The sequence below is a fragment of the Acanthochromis polyacanthus genome, chromosome 22, assembly GCF_021347895.1.
Source record: "Acanthochromis polyacanthus isolate Apoly-LR-REF ecotype Palm Island chromosome 22, KAUST_Apoly_ChrSc, whole genome shotgun sequence".
In the NCBI taxonomy this organism is placed as follows: Eukaryota; Metazoa; Chordata; class Actinopteri; family Pomacentridae; genus Acanthochromis; species Acanthochromis polyacanthus.
Genome location: NC_067134.1, coordinates 4,593,358 through 4,614,597, shown reverse-complemented (window position 1 = coordinate 4,614,597; position 21,240 = coordinate 4,593,358). Strand labels below are relative to the sequence as shown.

General features: G+C 41.8%; 1 protein-coding gene and 1 pseudogene across 2 annotated transcripts in view; one reads left to right on the top strand and one right to left on the bottom strand.

Moving 5' to 3' along the window:
* LOC127531988 (zinc finger protein OZF-like) overlaps nt 1–21,240 on the bottom strand; it is a 184,259-nt gene that overhangs the window by 26,711 nt on the left and 136,308 nt on the right. The gene's annotated exons all lie outside the window — the stretch shown is intronic.
* Nucleotides 9,891–21,240, top strand: part of LOC127531949 (NACHT, LRR and PYD domains-containing protein 14-like) — a 38,125-nt pseudogene continuing 26,775 nt past the window's right edge.

Sequence of the window (21,240 nt, the reverse complement as noted above, 5' to 3'; positions counted from 1 at the left end):
CTCAGACTCAGATCAACGTTTTGGTTGTTTTTAATCATCTATCATGTTGACTTTATTAATCCACATGATATATATTTTAAATTAATTAATAAAGATTCAGATTACTTTATTCATCCCAAAAGGGAAATTCATTTGTCTGTCAGCTCATCTACTATTTGCTATAGAATTATAAAGCCTGATCACTGTGGGTACAAAGATCTTCTATATCTTTCCGTCCTGCAGTCCAGAGAGAGGCCCATCACGATATTATGACTGGATGATCCGTGGTGTTTAGAATGATAAATCCAGTCAAGTGGGAGGAGAGGGTGACATGATTGAAGTCACCATATATTATTATAAGTGCCTCAAGATGTTTAGGCTGTATCCTGGCAACTTCTTATTTGTTGCAGCATTTGTAAGGTGTGTGTGTGCAGATTAATATATGCATAGGGTGGCATAGCTTAGTGGGTAGAGTGGCTGTCTCACACCCAGGAGGCTGGGGTTTGATTCTGAGTCTGTCATCCTCATGTGGAACTGTGAGTGAGTCTCACATATTGCTCTGTAGGAGCTCCACTATTGTTCATTTTCTTTTCCAGAGGAGCAATAAAGGAGCCATTAAACACACTGTATTGAGATTAGCAAAGTGTCTCCCACAAGTCTCAAGTATGACTCCCTCTAATTATCCTGTCTCACCTATTTCTCCTAGTGAATTTTAGGAGAAACGTATGAGAAACCTTTAGACAAAATAGAAACTAAAATGAGGCTGACATGAGAATCTCAAATTTGTCTCCTGAGCTGTAGAAGAGCAAGCTTTGAGAAGTAAAATTTTCCTCTGGGATACTACTAAGTTTCCCATAATGCATTTCAAACCTCCGACGACAAAAACCGGAAGTACAGCAGGCTAATATCTCGGCTTGACACTTACCTGAATGCCGGCTTCAGGTCGATTTTTACGGTTGATATTATTAAATAGTTTCAACAAAATAATTTCCACAAGAAAATGTTGACTGCCAGCAGACACAGAAGACAAGCCATTCGTCACCTCCGGCGTTTGATTAATTTGTACTTACAGTTTGGTTTCCCTGTTGAGGTAAGTCCATTTTTGTTAAGTTTTCTCATTCACAATTCATATTTTCTATGATGCCATAGCTATGCCACATAACCACTTTTAATTTTATAACAAAGTTTAATAATTTAAGAATAATTTCATATAGTTGTAATAAATACTTTAAATATTATCATTCAAAACAAGCAGTTAAAAACATACACAAATACCAATAAATAGTTTTTAAAAAACACACAAATACCAATAAATAGTTTAATAAATAATTAAAAACAACTCATTTTTGATGGAATGTTTTCTATATTACAGGTTGGTGTGAGAGGTATGCATACAGCAAAAATCCTGGGTAACACTGACCATGGATGGGGGAGGGCGCTCGAAGTTCTTGTTTTTGTCTATTGGTTGGCGAGCGCCACATCCTACCGGGTTGTGTCAGAGGCCTTTGGCTTTCCCCGGAGCACATGCCACGACATGGTCCACAAGACCAGCAAGGCCATCCAGGGAATTTTTCGTCGGGCCGTGTGCTTCCCCAACAATGATGAGCTGGAAGAAATTGGGGCTGGCTTTGCCCAGCTGGCAGGTTCCCCAGCATTCAGGAGGGTGGCAGGAAGTATTGATGGGTGCCACGTCCGCATTGTGCCACCTGGAAGGTTTCCTGGCGATTACTTTAATCGGAAACTCTTCCACTCTGTTCAGTTCCAGGCCATTTGTGACCACAAAGACAGCTTTTTGGACATTGTTGTGGGCTTTCCCGGCAGTGTCCATGATGCCCGGGTCCTGAGAAGCAGCCCCTTTTATCTTCACCAGCTGTACCCACCCCCAGGCTGGCATCTTATTGGTGACGGTGGGTACCCATGCCTGGCTCAGCCAATAGAGCTGCTCACACCATTCCGTGAGCCTGTCCGGAATGCTGTGGAGGGCAGGTTTAATGCCAGGCTGTCCAGGGCCAGATGTGTGGTGGAGAGGGCTTTTGGTGTCCTGAAGACCAGGTGGTGATCCATTTTTCTGAAGGCCCTGGAGGTGGAGGTGGACTTCGTGCCGGAGGTCATCGTTGCCTGCGTTTTCCTCCACAACCTCTGCATCAGAAATGGAGACATTTTAGAGCCAGAGGTTGTGGAGGAAGATAATGATGATGGAGTGGACTTTGAGGTTCCTGTGCCAGTCCAGCAATCTGGTGATGGTCTCAGAAACCGTCTTGCCGCTGCAGTGTCTGCCCCACAACACCCCCCCTATGAACTGCAAGAACATGATTATTGTTACGGTAATATATTTAAACGCAACTCTGTTCAACATGTAAATAGTTTTCTCACATTCTAAATTTCTCACATTCTTTGTAAATAGTTTGCTTATTTCTACATTTTTTCTTTTTTTTTGCTCATGTGTAATCGTAACTGTAAACTCATAATTGGAAACTTTACCTACATTGAAATGCTGTATATAATATAAAAAAAATGAACCAAACAGAAGATTTGATAAACATTTTTTTAATAAACAGAACCAAAAGGACATGAACTATAAAAATGAACTATAAATGAACAACACATTATTTCTTTAAAAACGATTGTAAAATCCCCAACAAACGTTCCTCCCTTGCTCTGCTTTCCATCTCTCTCACTCCTCTCCTCCCTGGCCCGACTCTCCATCCATTCTCTCCACTCTCTCTCTCTTTCTCTTCTCTCTCTTCTGCTCGTCTTCTGTTCTCCCTCTCCTCTGCTCTCCTTTCTCTTTCCTCCTCTCTCTCCTCCATGTCCCTCAAAAACTCCCACATGTCAGCCTCTCTCAGTCTCTTCCTTCTGTCGCCTTCCAGAGGAGAGACAGCTGCTGCCACAGGTTCTGACATGGCTGAGGTGATGAGGACTGGTGGGGCTATGCTGGGCCTTTGCCCCATCACCTCATCCATGGCCTGATACCATTTCGACGAGGCAACAGTTGTCTCTCCTCCTTCTGTGCTGACCCCTGTCCTCGGTGCCTTCAGTTCCTACCACACAGCACAGAGGTTATTTGTTAATAATCATAGAGGATATACTGTGGATAACTGAATGACTATGGCCAAGTGTTTTTAACTAACCTTGTATTTTTGTTTTAAATTTTCCCTTTTTTTTTACCCACCCTGGCTCCACCTTTCCCTCAAGGTTGTGGTCCTTGATGAACATTCTACACATGACAGGATTGAAATAGGAAAACAGACTTTGTTACAATAAATTCTTTGCATTTATTAATGACTTTACAGTCAACTATCTCTGAAGAGAAGATTGTGACCTTACACTGTCCAAAAGCCTTATCTCAATGATCTGTGAATTATTTTACAACAGAGTGGGAAAATGTATGATGTATGATACGAGTTTAGTACTTACTCGAAACCTTTTTGGGCTGCGTTACGACGCCCTGTAAACATCTCCTCATTTTCAGTGCGCCACTTAATGAGGCGATCTGTGTCCTCATCCGTTCCTGAGAAAAATAACAGTTGTGTCCAACATTATAAGCATTAGCTGCATTGTTAGGTGGTATAAGAAATTGCTTCTATTTGGTCATCATAACAGTCCGCTCGAGTGGTAAAGCCACTCACATAATAATATTTAAGAGTTCTTTGCAGATCCTGTCCGGGAAATGTGCTCGGCGACTGACCATAATATAAACAGCTTTTACGAGGACAACAGTTGAGGGAACTTCGTGAGATCAGGAAACAGTCGCATAATTAATGTGGCAATTTCAAGCCGGCACTCCTCATGCAGTTATTAGCCAGATTATGCGAATCGTTTCAATTGTAGCTGCAGGCTACTGGAGGTAGCTGCTACTTGTTCTGTATGCAAAGCGAGCTGCTGCACCTAGCTGCTAGCATTCAGTGGCACATTGTGAGGCGTCTGACAAACGTTGGTCAGAAAACGCCTATTTCTCAAATCTGTGGGGTGATTAGGATGACTACTTAACCACATAAAATAAAATAAAAACACACTTACATTTATATCGCCCCAGTCCGGCCAGAGATCCCACGGAGGCTTCCATTTCGGTCAAGAGTACCTGGGTAGCTCACAAAGCATTATGGGGCGGTTGAGTATGACTAGTGTGGTCGCAGCGCATACTTAAAAAATTTCCGGAAATAGTATACATCCGGGTATTTCTCGCGTACTCAATCTTTTCATACTATCTAATGTGAACGCACTACATACTTATTTTGACGTCACACTTAGTATGAGTAGTACGTTAGTATGCGATTTTGGACACAGCCATAGTCTCTGATAACATCAGGCCTCTCATTTCCCTTTCTCTGTCTGAGCGCTGCATGCCTTCATTTCTTTCTCTCTCTCTTCACTCTTCCTTCTCCATTTTCTCTCTGTGATGTTCTTCCTCCTCTCTTTTTTTAGGCTGACTGTTTTTCCTTTGATAGTCTTCATTATTAACTATGATACAATCTGATGTGTACAATTTAAAACTGACAGAGGTACTGAACACTTCAAGATGTTTGTTTTTGAGCTGTAAACTAAATGATTTGACTGTACTGTGATGAAACACATCAATGCTGATGTTGTTATGAGACCAACTTTATAAAAACCAGCATTAAACAAACAGAATGTAGTTTTCAAACAGTGCGTGAAAACCTGGTGTGACTGAGGGTTTAGTTGCACTTTAATGTAAAATTTTAGTAAATATGTGATTTATTTTGACTTACAGTCTGTTTTCAGAACCGCAGGTTATATTTACCAAAAAAAATAGACAAACTTATTGGGGCCAAAATGAAAGTGAATACTCCTTGAATAAACCTTTTAAATTCTCAGTATATTTTGACTGAAATCATCATTTAAAACCCTATATTGTGCACTTCAGTGATCTAGCAATCTAAAAAAAGGTGCTCTAAAGCAGAAGTGTGCAGCCTCTTTCTCTGCAGACACACCCTACTGTGGTTGTAGAAAAGGCCCCAAAGTCGCCAGTTTATATCACTGTTTATGATGTACATTGTTATCTGGAGGGGAAGGAGTTTTGGCGGGCGGAGGAGCGGATTGTTTGATTTGTTGCAGGAAGAGAAATTATTGTTACTGGCGAGTTTTGATCTTGGTTGGTTGAGCGTTGGAGGAGATGGCGGCGTCATCAGCTGGGATTGGAAGGAGTAAAAGTAATCGACAGAGTGTGGGGAATCCCAGTCGAATTGAAGACAGTTTCTTGGCGGTTGAGCACAACTGTTCCGTGAATGGATCAGAAGTGGGCAGTTGGGCAGATATGGACGAGGAGGGAGGGGGAGACTATGATTTTGAAAGGGGTAGTATTGGAAGGAATAAAAGGAAGAAGAACGGCAATGATGACAGTTGTAACAGTGAGGAGGAAGGAGATGAGCATACTGGAAAGGAAACACCGGAGAACTGGTTTGTTATAAGGTTCAATGAGAAGTCTCAGGAAAGCATGAAGAAGCTTAACCCTTTTGTACTGACAACAATTCTGGCAAATAAAATAGGAGATATACAGTTTGCAAAGGTCTTGAGTGATGGCAATTTATTGGTGAAGTGTACTAATAATGAGCAAGTTGATAAGGCACTTAAACTGAAAGAGTTGGGGAAAAACAAGGTGGTGAGCACAGGGAGGGTGGGAGCAGGAAAGGGTAGTGGTGGTGGAAAAGGAGTAATCACAGGGATATCACACACTGTAAGTATGGAGGAGCTTAAGAAGAATATTAAAGGGGGGAAATAATGAGTGTGCAAAGAATGAAAACTACAAAAGGAGGAGTGAGAGTGGATAGCGAGACAGTATTGATTGAGTTTGAAGGAGAAAGTGTACCTAAAAAAGTTTTTCTAGGTTTTATGAGCTACCCAGTGAGAACGTATGTTCCAAAACCTTTGAGATGCTTTAATTGTCAAAGATTTGGTCACATAGCCAAAAACTGCAAGGGCAAGAGGAGGTGTGCTAGGTGTGGGGAAGATCATGAGTATGGAGAGTGTGGGACAGGGGTGCAGCCAAAATGCTGTAATTGTGGAGGTGCACATAACGTGGCATATGGAGGATGTGAGGCTATGAAATGGGAAAATAATATTCAAAGAGTGAGAGTGGAAAAGAAGATTTCGTATGCTGAAGCTGTGAAAGTGGCTAGGGGGCAGAGTAGCCAAACTATCGCTCAAGGAGATTTAGGGAGTCACATAGGGCGGCAAAGAATGAGTGACAGAATGTATGTGGACAAAAGAGACCTGGTAACATTTATTGCAGGGGTGGTCAACAGCACAGCAGAGGTAAAGTCAAAAAGTGAAAAAATTCAACTGATTGTTAAAGCGGCAGTGCATCACTTGGGCTTAGTGGGACTGACATGGGAAGAAGTGAGGGACAATCTCACTAATCAGTCAAGTCAGGAAACACCATGGGTTGGCTAATTCTAGTTATGGTATTGATCCTTCAATGGAATGCTAGGAGTTTGCTGGCTAATGGTCAAGAATTCAAACATTTCATTAAAGAGATGAATAGAAAACCAGATGTAATGTGTGTGCAGGAAACATGGTTAAAACCAAATTTGCATTTCATGGTACATGGGTATACAGTAATAAGAAGTGACAGAAGTCAAGGGGGAGGTGGGGGTTGTGCAACATTTATTAAGCAAGAAATTCCTTATAGGTTGCTGGAAAAGGGAGTGGATCAGGAGTTTGTTGTGATGGAAATATGGGAAAGGGGGGAGAAAGTAGTCATAATTAATTACTACAACCCATGTAAGAGGCTTAGTTTGGAAAAGCTATTAGGGATTAAAGGGCAAGACAGTAACAAGGCCATATGGTGTGCAGACTTCAATGCTCACAATACATTGTGGGGAGGGGCGCAGACAGATGTGAATGGTCAGGTAATTGAAGATTTGATGGATGAAAGGGATTTGGTGTGTGTAAATGATGGAAGAGGGACAAGAGTAAACATAACAGCAGGTACCGAGTCAGCATTGGATATAACATTAGTATCTAACACAATGGCAGGGGTCAGTAACTGGGGGATGTGGACAGCTTCAACAATAGGAAGTGATCATTACCCAATCCTGTGCTCTGTAGGGGAGAGATTAGAAGTGAGAGCAAAGGTGGGAATCAGAAAGTGGGTGTTTCAAAAAGCAGACTGGGACCGGTTTCAAAGGTTATGTGAGGAATTAATGAGCAAGACAGAAATATTTGGAGACATTGATGAAATAAATAAACGGGTGACATCACGATTGTAAGGGCAGCAGAGGGCGCTATACCCAAAAGTAAGGGCAAAAGGAGTAGGAAGTTCGGTACCATGGTGGACAGAAGAGTGTCATCTGGCTGTAAGAAACAGGAATAAAGCATTCAGACAAGTTAAAAGGACTCATAACTTGCAGGACTTAGTTCGGTACAAAAAGGCTCAGGCAGTGGTGAGAAAAACAATACGGCAAGCTAAGAGGGCATCATGGAGAAACTTTTGCGATAGAATAGGGAGAACAACACCAGTGGGGGAAGTGTGGGGAATGATTAAGAAGATGGGAGGTGAAAGAAGGGAATGGGATTATCCTGTCATAACGTCTGGAGAGGAGTCAGCAGTATCCAACAGAGAAAAGGCAGAAGTTATGGCTAAGGCATTTGTAAAGGTACATAGCTCAGATAATTTGTCAGAGGAGGGGAGACAGGGGAGGGAGAGAACTATGGCTCAGTATCCAGGGTTATTAAACAAGAGGGCAAGGACAGATGATGTGATCGATGAGCCATTTACATTGGCTGAAATGGTGAGGGCCATCAGAAGGTCACGACCAACTTCTCCAGGGAAGGATCAGGTGTGTTACAGCATGTTAAAACATTTGGGGCAAGGAGGGTTAGTGAAGTTGCTGCAGCTGTATAACAGAGTGTGGGAGGAGGGGAGGTTACCAGAAGCCTGGAAAGAAGCAGTAGTGGTTCCAATAAGAAAACCTGGCAAGGATCCATCCAAACCTACTAGTTACAGACCAATATCACTGACATCAACTGTCTGCAAGGTAATGGAAAGGATGATAACGGAAAGGTTGTCATATCAACTTGAAAAGAGGGAACATTTGGCAGGGTGTCAGAGTGGTTTCAGGAAAGGCAGGAGCACTATGGACGCAGTGGTTAGATTAGAGTCGGAAATAAGGATGGCCCAGGTAAATAAAGAATCGGTAATAGCAGTGTTTTTTGACATTGAGAAAGCTTATGACATGATGTGGAAGGAGGGGTTGCTGATAAAGATACACAACATGGGGATTGGTGGGAGAGTTTTCAATTGGGTGAAGGATTTTCTGTTTGGACGAAAAATACAGGTACGCATAGGGTCAGATCTGTCAAACCAGTACGCAGTGGGAAACGGTACACCACAAGGGAGTGTGATAAGTCCACTGCTCTTTATTATCATGATAAATGATGTATTTTTAAAAGTTCCAGTAGATATAGGGAGATCGCTCTTTGCGGATGATGGGGCATTATGGAAAAGAGGAAAGAACATGGAGCACGCAATAAAGAAAGTCTAAGGTGCAATTGACAAAGTGGTAGAGTGGGGGAATGAATGGGGGTGCAGGTTCTCAGTAGAGAAAACACAGACACTATTTTTCACTAGGAAAAGGATTGAGGAAGGGATGAAGTTGAGGATGTATGGGCACATGTTAGAAAGGGTTAAATCATTTAAATTTCTGGGTGTTTTGTTTGATGCACGGCTGACATGGGCAGAGCACATCAGGAGAATTGAAGGAAAGTGTAAGCAAGTAATTAATGTAATGAGGTGTTTGACTGGTAGAGAATGGGGAGCAAGCTGCTCAGCATTGAAGCGGTTATATGTAGCGCTGATAAGACCAGTGATTGATTATGGCAGTGTGGCATATGGTTCTGCATCCAAGTCCTTATTATGTAAACTGGATGTGATTCAAGCACAGGCTCTGAGGGTTTGTAGTGGGGCAGTCAAAACATCACCGGTTCCTGCTCTACAGGTGGAAGTGGGAGAGATGCCTCTGGAAATTAGGAGAAGGCAGATAATAGCTAACTACTGGGCTAACTTGCAAGGACACAATCAGTCTCATCTGACAAAGGGAGTTTTGCAGGGGTTCTGGGAGAGTGAAAGGAGCCGGAGGCAAAACTTTGCAAAAGAAGCAAATAACATTGCAAAAGAATTTGGAATACTTAACCTCAAAGTTAGTCCTACGGTAGTCTATCCAGGTGTGGCCCCATGGATGCTAGTGTGGCCTGAGGTTGATTGGGGTTTATTAGAGGCTAAGAGGAGGGGGAAAGGCATGGTTGATTTGGTTGGTGAGTTTAAGTGTCACATATTAACAAAGTACAGCAATTTTACTTGCATATACACAGATGGGGCAAAGCAACCTGAGACAGGGGTGACAGGATTTGGGGTAACAGTCCCGGAAAGAGGAATTGGGATCAACAGAAGAACATCTAATAATCTTTCAGTATACACAGTGGAAATGGTGGCGGTTTTGGTTGCACTACAGTGGGTGGAGAAGACTGGTCTAGGAAAGGCATTAGTGTGTTCAGACTCATCATCGGTGCTAGCAAGCCTCAGGTCTTTTCATTCAAACAGCCGTCAGGACATCCTATATTCAGCTCTTGAGTCACTAACAAGAATTGTTCACCAGGGGGGTCAGGTAAAGTTTCTGTGGGTACCAGCACATGTAGGGGTGAGGGGGAATGAGAGGGCTGATGATCTGGCCAAGAGAGCTTTACTGAAAAGGAAAATAGAAATGCATCTGAGGATCAGCAAGAAAGAAATCAAAAGTATTATCTGGGAAAAAAGCAACTCAGTGTGGCAAGAAAGGTGGGATGGAGAGAAGAAAGGGAGGCACCTGTATCAGGTACAAAAGAGCGTCAGAGGTGGGAGGGTGAGTAGTGGACACAGGAGGGAGGAGAGTGTGATAACCAGGTTAAGATTGGGGCATAGTGCACTAAATAAAACACTGAAACTGATTGGGAAGCACCAGACTGGTTTATGTGAGGGTTGTCAGGAGGAGGAAGAGTCGGTGGAACATGTAGTTCTGAGGTGTAGAAGATATGAGGTGCAGAGAGGGGAGCTGATGGATAGGATAAAGGAGTTAGGGGTGCAGGAATTTACACTGAAAGAGTTGCTAAGTATGGAAGAGAGGGCACAGGCTAGGGCACTGATGGATTTTTTAAAGGGGACCGGGGTTTATAATAGAATATGATGGTTAGGTAGGGATAATGATAGGAATAAGGGGTGGTAGTTGGCTTTGGTGTGGAGAGTGCAAGTTAGAGGTTTTTTTGGTTTTTTTTTTTTTTTGTTTATTTGTTTGTTTGGGTTTTTGTTTGGTCTTTGTAGTGTGTGTTTGTAGATTTGATAGTTTGAACTAGGTCGGGTAAAGTCTGTAAGTCTACTGTCTGGTCCACACTCCGGAACAGAAGGTGGCGGTAATGCACCAAGAAGCTGGATGCCAACCGCCGTAAAACAAGAAGAAGAAGAAGACCTTGTTATCTGTTCTCAGTTGTTTTTATTGCACTCCTAATCTTGTGGACGGGCCTGTTCACGTGATAGTTGTGTGGTGAGTGACGTCAGGCGTGAGAGCGAGTGGGTGTGTGCGCTGGTCTGCTGGTTAGTGTCACTCTCGCAGGACCTTTTGCTGCAGACGGGACGAGTGTGTGTAGATGACGGGTGAGTGCGGTTGTTGTGTGACCTGTGTGGTATATATGTGTTGTTTAGTGATGAATATCATGTTTATTAATGATTGTACGTTAGTTGTTGGTGTATGCATAGATATATATACAAACACTAGATGTCTCAAGACGGAGTCGGCGGCGTCGTCACTTGGCGGCCATCTTAGGACAGGGGACTGCTCTGGCGCACTGTACTATAGTCAATGGTAAGGTGGATGATTTCCTCACTTTAACACTCATAACTCGCTCAATTCTTGATTGATTTACAAACGGTTTAGTTTATTACAAACCTTATTAACGTGGCTATGATTCGGGCTCAATTCCGAAATCGCAGCTTTTCGTTTTGAAAAATGCGGCATAGTTGTGTGTCTTTTCTGCCTGGCTACTCACATTGAAGATGGTGTTACTCACAATCTGATTTTCAATTATTAGGTTTTCCTGAGACCAACGTTTTTTGAGAACCGAATCTTTAGGCGAAATTACATTCTTTGTGGTTGTGGTTGTATTTATTTGCTTGTTAAGAGACTTTGATTGAGACCTTAGACTTATTGTTTGTATATATCTATGCCTGGATTAGTTAGCCTGCAGCCGAAATGCATTGTGGGTAATGTAGGCACCAGGTTCATGAAAAGAAAAGACAACATCTCTGTTTGTTGTGCGTTGATTTTGGTTGAGCTTTGTTTTTATCTGTGCATTAGAAAGCTGATAGTAATAAAGAAGTGCAATGCTAAATAATAAAATTACATTTACATCCATTTATGCTGAAAAAAGATATCTGTGTTCATTATTATATGAATTCAATGGTTTTAATTATTCTTATGTAAGCAGTAAAACAAGTACATCTCTGACGTTTATAACAAACCAAGCTGTTCTAAAATCGGTTGAAAATTGAGCAATCTACAGTGATTTTAAAATCCATGCTCCATTGACTTTAATGTTATGAGTGATCGAGCAGCCCTGTCCCAAGATGGCCGCCATGTGGCGACGTCGCTCCCCATAGGCTGACAGCGCTCATGAGCCATCTAGTGTTTGTATATAACTATGGGTGTATGTGTAGTTTGGGGGGCGTTGTCGCTGTGCCAAATGCGCCGAGTTTGATGCTGTTCGTTGCCGCTGTTTAGCGCGGATCATTACCGGAAGTTTTATCACAGTAAGAGCGTTATACCGGGAGTAGGCTGTGTGATATTTACGGTAACTTGACAGCATGTTTAAAGTACCTATTATCACTGCGTGGCTGAATTAAGCCTACAATCTTTGATTATCTCCCTCATTTAACTATTGTTTGTTCAAGTGATAAGTTATACTTTATGTTCATTGTATCTTTTATTTTATTGTAGAAAGCAACACACGAACCAAAGACTTGGTCTGTCTCTGTTTGATGCTGTGTAAGGAGTAAAGTACAGAAAGTATCAACGTCTGCCTCCTAGCCTTTTTTCACCTTGTACTCTGAGCGGCCTTAAGTGGTGCTCTGGCCGGCACTCCTGGTGTGATCCTGGTAATCCAACCCTGAGTCAGCACCCTATCAGACGAATAGTGATCCTCTCCTACAGTGGTTGTTTCCTTCATTTGCTTCATGTTACAGACAGACTGGTTGTTAGAAAACTGGTTGAATGTCTGCTTTTGATCCTTCAGACAATCAGTTAGGTCAGGTTTGTGCATGATGTTGATTTTGCTTGTGAGAGGTGTGTTTAGTTCCTGGTTTGTTAACTCTGACTGAAGTTTTAGTTTTTATCAAGCTGACTTCCACAAAGAATGCCCGGCTTTGTTGAAAGTTCATCTCTCCGGTGTGGTGTTTGTTCTGAACTATTCTGGTTGATCATTCAGAGCATGTCTTCAGATGTGAAGCGCTTCTTTCAGACTCCTTCAGAGTTTCTCTGGATCAGTGCACCAAGGAACAGCTTCTACAAATACAGAGCATTATGGGATAGAAAGTGCTGATAGGAAGCCTGAAGTGAGTGTAAAGGTTAGTTGAAGCTGGACCTGATTGAGGCTGGTGAGCTTTGGAAGCAGCCTGTTAGTCGTCCAGGAGTCAGTGTGAGACTTAGACGGTAATTTAACTTGTGGACAGCAGAGGGAGTTATTGCAGTTCTAGTTAAAGCAGCAGTTGGAGCTGCAGTGACTGAGGCTTGAAATAGAGGAAAAACTAGAAACCATAAAACAGAGAACTAAAGAGGAAAATCCTGAGGAGCAGCAGCACCATTTGGAGCTTTACTTTCTGAAGGACCTCGTCCAAAATCTACCATTAATATGATTTTCAACTTTCACTGTTATATTTTGAAGCATCATCAATCCTGATCATATCTAACAAATATTCATTCACTTCTCAGATTTTAACTTTTCAGATTGCAGTTTATTTGCATTGTACAGATGTTGATAAAATGACATAAAGAAGTGTTTTCTATATAATATATGTTAAAGGGATATTTTTTACAGTGTGGTCCTAATACCACAGAGTGTAGCTGAAAGCAAAGTGTGCAAAACTGCAAAATTTCATGATTTTGTCTCACCTCTGTATTTGGTACAGCATGGTATCAATAGACCTTAGCATACTGATCAATAGTTGGCTTAATTTGCAGACCAATTTTGCATTGATGTATCTCGATAGATATGTAAAATATTTTAATGATAAATAAGTAAGCTTTGACGGCATTCTTTTCCTGGAAATCATCTGATAAAACTGACCACAGACTAAATGCTTCATTTGTGGAACATTTGAGTTTTGATACACTCTACAATTTCCTAAGATTTCCTGAACGTCTCACAGACTATGGTAGATGCTGCTGGGTTCTCAGACAGGTCTATGACCAAAAATGGCTTTGACAGAAATGCTGCTGTAAGGTGTTCTAATGTCAGATTTAGCCAAGCTGACACCAAGTCATTTTATCTCCATCATCTGTTTTCAGACTTTTCTACCAGTGGAGCTCGCAGTGAATACCACAATTGATCAGTTTCATTTAATGTGGAATGTCAAAATCATGACTGTGGTTAGTATTCACTTAGTTTTGCTGCTCTCGTGCTGTGTGAACTTTTTATAATGAGGTGTGTCTGAGTCACACCTCTCCCTCTCCACTAGCCTCCTCCTCTCTTCTCATTTAGTTTTGAAGAATATCATCCACAGACTGCTTTATTTTTAGAATATGCAGCAGCTGAATATCTCTAAGAGCACCACATGCTTTCCTTTTGGAGTCTGTTTCCATTTTCTTGTGAAGCAATACATGGCATGGATCTGGTCCCTCTCTCTGTTCCTTTGCATCAAATGACGTTAACTTGTGGGTTGGTTGAGGCTGACATGGCCGTTGGCTTTCAGTCTCAGCTCCCAGTAGAGGAGGAGCAGCTGATGCTTGGAAAGGATTTAGCCGTGGACAAAGTGTGGGCCGGCTGGTAATCTGAATATATTAAAGCACCCGACACCACGCCCAGCAGGGACTCCCTAGTGAAGTTTCTAGACTCTGATGGGGAGACTCCAGGTGATATTTTCCCAGCCTGTGCTGTTATTTGAGCTGCCTCCGGTGCTACACTAGTTACAGTTAGTTGCAGCTGCTATGAACGTTCCAGGTAAACCAGATAGCTGTTTGTAGCACAGAGTTGGTGGCAGCACAGAAAGTAAGTTCTGTTTTGTCTCAGTTGTTTGACAGAGTTATGTCAGCATCAACAGTGAGGAGCAGCACTCAATGCTATTTCCTCCTGGATGGGATCTTGGTTGCCATATAGTGGCCACTTTGTAGGAGAGCCAGTTTTCCAAGTGGTGGTTCTGACAAGTCTGCATGGCAAAGTACCCCGATTTGCTGCATTCCAAAAATGATCCAATCTGGTCAAGTTTCCAATTTTACATCCAATTTGTTTGCTCAATCAACTTAAACAGAACAGATCTACTGAGTTTCATGCTCAGAGCCAGGGTGCTTTGGAACATTTCCTTTACTCAATGATGTCATTTGGTTTCAGCATTCGATGAACTAGAAAGTTGCTGGTCTCTCCGAGTGTCCAGTGTGTTTGGAGGACATGGTGGTTTATTCATGCACTTGATGGGTGCATGTTAACTGTGTGTGTGTTCTGCTTGATAGCTGTGCAGCAGTTTCCCCAACCAGTAACCTAAAAGGAGCTGAGACGTCTTTTAGGAATGTTTGATTTTGTGAAAACTTTGTATCGTTAGTCTCCCTGTTGACAGACCTGTTAAAGGAGAGAGCTGAGTTTATCTGGACTCCACAATGTCAGGAGGCATTTCAGGGAGTAAAAGCTCTCTTGTTTTTAGCTCCAGTGTTATTGGCAGCACAGAGATTCCAACCAAGTGGATGCTGGGTTGTTGTGGTTGTTGTTGTTTTTTGTAGGAGAATGCCCTGAGTGTGGGTTGTCCTGTGAGTTTCTTTTCAAAGAAGATTAATAAATATGAACTAAACTACTGAATCAATGAAAAGGAGACGATGGTTCTGGTGTGGGATTTGCAGCACTTCAATGTTTCCATTGATTGTGAAGTGTTGCCCCTGGTGGTTTTTACTGCCCATCATCACATAGTCAGTGTAAAACTCAAACCAGAGACTGATGCATTGGACTTTATTTCTCCAACCATACAGTTCAGACGTTGACCATATTAAGGTGTTGGGGAGGATCATTAGACTGAACTGGTTCGACCTCTGTAGGCCTCCACTCAGGTTACTTTGGTCTAAACATCATCTCTCTCTCCTCTAGGATCCACACCTCTTGTCTGTAGTTTGTTTCCTCATTTGTTTCTCGCTGGTAACACTCACACACATGCCTCACTCATCCACCAACACTACTGACACTTGGATTTCTCACACCTCAGTCTTATCGTTGTTTATCCTGATATTCCTTTGAAATGAAACATAGATGTGGCATCTTAGACTTGTTTCTCCTTGTTTTCACTGGCTGTGAGCTAACTTGTGATAAGTACTATTGTGATCCCCAGATATCTCATGAATCAAAACATGAAACAGTTTCACTTGTACAGGAAAATATCTCCAACAGCTGCTTCAATCATGCAGACTGGTGGTGAATCATAAAGTAAATTGTGCAGCTGTTTCCACAGCAATGATTTATTTTTTGTCATTTCTGTTGGATCTTTACAGGGTGAAAGATGACGACGCCTCAAAAAGTTCTTCTGAGGACTTTGGAAGATTTAGGAGATGAGGACTTTGAAAAATTCAAATGGTTCTTGAACCAAGAAAGTGTCCGAGAAGACTTCAAATCAATCCCAAAGTCTCACTTGGAGAAGGCAACCAGGGTCAACACTGTGGATCAAATGGTCCAGATCTATGGTACTACAAATGCCATTAAAGTCACTGAGAAGGTTTTAATGAAGATGAATAAAATTGATCTGGTGAGGAAAATCTTAAGAACCATCAAAGAACGTACAGGTAAGTCAGGTGAAGTTTAAAATGAGATGTTTCAGAGATTCTAAGAAGAATACATAGATGCCAGAATGATTAATTTACATTATCTATCAAGCATAAGCAACAATCAACAAAAAACACAGTAGCAGCACAAACCATTATTACAAAGTTTCCTTGTGAAACTGTGATCAACAAAGCAGGTCTGACAAAATCTGGAGAGAACACAAAATACATTATCCACCTGGGAATCACTGGTTTGAATCTGCCAATATTTTCTGACCTAATTCTTCATGTCTCCACACACAGGAGACACGTTACTGATCAAAAACCAGTAGAAAACTAAACCATATAAAAACTGACAACCACAATTTGACATGAACATAAAACATTAGATAACAATCTGCACATGGATGTGATTAAAGTCAAAATGAATTCAGGAACTGCAGAAAATAGCCCCGAGATTGATCCCAAACACACTTTGTCCATGTGGACAACCAAAGCAAACACACTGCAGTTGGTGTCTTTAGTCTCTTAGTTTAAGGCTTCATTCACACTAATGTGGACATTTTCTAAGAAGGATATCGTCACACTTCACATACTACACTTAAAAAATTACACAACCATCATTTTGCACATCTGTACTCATGACAACACAGAAACGATTGACTTGTATCAATGGACTGGTTGGTAAAGGTGTGTCCATGTGTGTTACGGGCTCAGCTTGGCCCTTGTTGGTAACGCCGCCTCTCGTGCTCCTCTGCTTTACCCTGTCTAATTTTGTATGCAAATATGCTGCTTGGAGACTCGTGTGTGATTGGTGACGCTGTGGACCCCGCGAAACGTTGTGGCTCCTCCCTCCGTTCCTGGTTGGTCTCTGAGCTCTCGCCCCGGTTCAGTCCTGCGGTTGGCTTCTCCACCTGTGCCCTCAGCCAATCATCTGTGGCCACCTGGTTCTGACGCGCCCCTTAAATTTGAACTGTTTCCAGCTGCTCGCGGGCTGGGCTCATTTGGCCCAGTCCCTCGTTTGTGCTGTGTCTCCCCGTTTTGTTCTGTCACTAGTGATGGCGAGATGAAGCTTCATGAAGCACTGAGGCTTTCCATCCTGTTGGTTCACACATAGGTCGAAGCTTCATGGTGCTTCATTTGCTCTACTGCGCCATCAAGTGGACAAATAAAAGTAAAACAGGCAGAGTGCCTATGGCACACTGGCTTTGCTATGTGAAGCTTTGAATTGTGTTTAAATGATAATGCCAATAAACAAGTAATATACTTATTATAGTGTGTTTTTCCTGATAGCAGGGACAGAGGGGGAAGTGGAAACAAATTGAGGAGAGATTTGAGATATGTAGCTTGACTGTTTGATTGGGGTCAGGTTCTGGTTTTCAGTGAAGTGCTTCGATAATTTTTAATTGTAAAACGGGCTTGATAAATAAAATTTTATGTGCTTGTGCTACTTGTTTTGTGACTGTGCTTGTGTTACTAGTGACAACGTGAAAAACAAAGTAGGGACAACTTTTTATTCATTTTTATTCAGAAAAATCTATTTTTCAACTGTGCTGGGACTCAGGCGGTTTCTTTTTTTGGACAGTATTTCTCCAGCTTTTGAAAATACCCTTTCACAAGGAACAGATGAGGCCAGGGTACAAAGGATTTTTGTAGCAAGTGTGAACAAATTCGGATAGGTCTTTTGTTGTCTATTCCAGTAATCGAGAGGGTTCTGCAGAATGTTTATATTTGGTTCGCCAAGGTACATCTGAACTTCAATCGTTGCATCGGCAGTGATATTTTGGGTCGTTGTCTGCTGGACTGTGTTGAATCGCTGCCAGAGTCTGCTACCTAAGAAAGATAAAAAAGCAGGCTGTAATTTGTGACTGCATTCAATAACATCATTACAATATATCCCTTACATCTCGTGGCAGACGGGGAAGCTTCTGATGTATGTGGCTGTGATGAGGAGGATGCTGATGATGAGGAGGAGGAGGAGGAGGATGCTGATGCTGATGCTGAGGAGGAGGATGCTGATGCTGATGATGAGGAGGAGGAGGAGGAGGACGTTGATGATGATGACAACATGGCATTGCTTCGCATGACACCAGCACACTCACTTGTGAGCCTCCTCTCAGCCTCTGCTGCTTTATTTGGGCTAAAGAACCCTATCTTTTTGAATCTGGGATCCAGGAGTGTGGCCAGTGCCATAATGCTCGTTGATTGGAGTGCGTAGAGCTTCTCCCTTAATTGGTGTTGGAGGGTTTCAACTAGTGCTCTGCTCTCTGGAGTTTGAAGATTGACTATGTCTTCTTCCTCCAGCGCTCGGTGTACCATTGTCAGAAGTGGAATGACTTTAGAGCCAGACACTCGTTTCTCCTCTGACAGTTCAACTGTTGCATCATTGAAAGGCACCAACCCTTTGAGACAGTCTCCTATAATATTGTAGTCTTCGGAGGTGAGAGATGTAAGGTCGGTGCGCAGGCCTGCCAGAGCTGCTCCTACAGGTTCTCAAAGGTCATAAAGGCGTTGGAGCATATGGTAGGTGCTATTCCACCTTGTATCCACTTCTTGAATTAATTTCAGTGCCTGCTGGCCCATTTGTTTTTGCACTGTTGTCAGCCTCTCCTTAAAAAAGGACATAAAAAATACATTAATTCAAGTGTCACTGCAGCAGCAATTTAAACAAACCAGTGTTATTTAGAATAAAAACAAGCACTTGCAATAAAAACAAAAAAATACCTTTGCAGTGGTGCTACTCTTGAAGTAGCCCACTATCTTTCTGGACTTTGCACGGATGTCAGAAAGTGCAGGGTTTTGGTCCAGAGCCTTTTTTACCATTAGATTCAAAGTATGTGCCACACAAATTGTGTGACGCAACGAAGCTCCCTAGCACAAGCCCCCATATTTTGAGCACCATCAGTCACTAGGCAGGTGACTTTATTGATGATACCCCATTCAGACATGAGTGCTGATTTAACACTGGCCAGATTTTCAGCAGTATGGGCCTGGGGGAAATGCAGCATCCCTAAAACAACGGACTGCAAAGCAGTACTTGCATCAATGAAATGGCACGTCACCGCCAAATACGCATCTGTATTTATTGAGGTCCACATATCGGACGTCAAACTAACAGAGGCTACTTTGGAGACCATGGCTTTGGCTTTCTCCTTGGACTCCTTGTATTTTTTCTCCACCATAGCTTTTAAAGCCTAAAAGAGGCAAAAGAAAAGAACACTCTTAGAATGGGCATTATGGGGAAATGGTGAAAAATGCTTCATGTGCTCAGATACATACATACCTGTCTTGTGGGGAGAACATAGTTAGGGTTTAAAGCTTGAACAAGCTTCCTGAACCCTTTGTCCTCCACAATAGAGAAGGGCTGAGAATCCTCAATGACCATGCTCAAAAAGGCTTCATTCACATCATTCACTCCTGATGAGAAAATGAATGCACTATTTGGTTACATATATTAACTAACAAGTAATATGCAGAATATAAATTATTATTTTAATATGCAAACATATAATTCTATGTTCTTAGGTTTTTTTTTTTATTTGCTGACTTATCATTGCATCCTAAAATGCTTTACCTGAGCTTGATCCACCTTGGTTGGTCTCCTTGTTCTCATGCAGGGCTCTGTAATGCCTCAGCATAGATGAGGTGTTGTTGTTGTATCCAAGCTCCTTGGAACACAACAGACATTTTACCTTTTAAAATACCAAGAAAAAAGAAATTAGAACAAGCGATGCGCGGTGTTGTCACAGTTACTCATATTAAATTTCACTTGTGCTATGTGCCTACCTTATTAGGTGAAATCAAGTCAAAATGCTCCCACACAGGGGAGAATCGTCTCTTCCTGGCTGGCTCCATGGAAAAAAGAGTGTCAAACCGATTCCAATGCAATATACAGAAGGCACAAATCCACAAGATGTGAACAGGGGAATCCATTGCTTTCGCTGCCCGTTATATTTTGAATCACGTCATACCACTGCCTGAAGCAGTCAGGTGGTTCAACCGGCTCACGAGGCTTCGAACGTCATCATTTTTGGCTCCTCCCCTAAATGAAGCAGGCCTCGATACGCGCTTCGTGGAAACGCCCCCTCCATCACTCGACACACACTTCGAAGCCTCGACACATTTCCTGACATCACTATCTGTCACCCTGGCTAGCCTTGTTTATTTTGTGACTTGTATTTTAGTTGAGACACTTGTTATGTTTAGTTATCTTTAGCCTTTGTTGTATACAGTTAAAGAAGCTAAATTTGAGTTAAATTAGTTGACTTAGTTAAATCCTTATTTTTGTTATTTAATTAGTTACTTTTATTGTTTGTTAAATATCATTTCTATCATTTGTATTTACCCTTTTGGGACACCTTTTGTTGTATTACCTACTTCATTGATTATTAAATTTACAATTTATTCTTCCATTTTACACCTTGCTTTCTTGTATTGTTTCCTGCCCCATACCCCTTAGCGCCACCGGCAGGACGTAATAATGTGTGAGTAAGAGACAGAGATGGTGGGAGACAGTGGAGTGGAATTAGTGATCTGCAGTACATTATACTTTCTATACTTCTAAATGTACACAAACACACATTTCTCAACACACACATACACAAAATGGGCTTCACAGCAGTTAATGGAAAGAAGCCTAATTAGCGTTGCTGCTAACCTGCTCCAGAGGAGGTCATGTTCAGAGTTTGAAATTTAATCATCTGTTAGAAGCATCTTCCTTTCACCAATTCTTCTTCTGATAATTCTCTCTGAGTGAAACAGATTCTTAGCTGAAGTTTTATCTGAAAGCCACTTGATCTGTACATTTGTGATTCCACTGAATGAAGCTATGCAGGTACAATATTTCAGTGTATGTGTTGTGTTACCATGGGAACCCACATGCTTTCACTTGCTGATGCAGAAAATTCTTAAATAAGAGTTTCATACTTGGTCCTAAGTGGCTGCCCATCCTGTTCTACACTGCTGGTGCTGCAGTTAATAGAGTAAAGATTACAAAATTGATTAATCTATCGGTTTTTATTTCAGAAAATATTCAGCATTAATTTCACTTTGGTTTGGCCATAAACCAAAGTGAAATCCTTTATTATGGGATAGTGTAACAGAAATATTGAGTATCATGTCTAAATTAATGAAGTTTAAAGTTTAACAGCTCTAGTTTGCAGCTGTAAGTTAAAAATAAGCAGCTGCATTGAGAATCACTGAGTAGGAAAATACATATAATAACTGACAGCATTAACAGTTTTCTGCCAGAATTACTCTCTGGATTCAT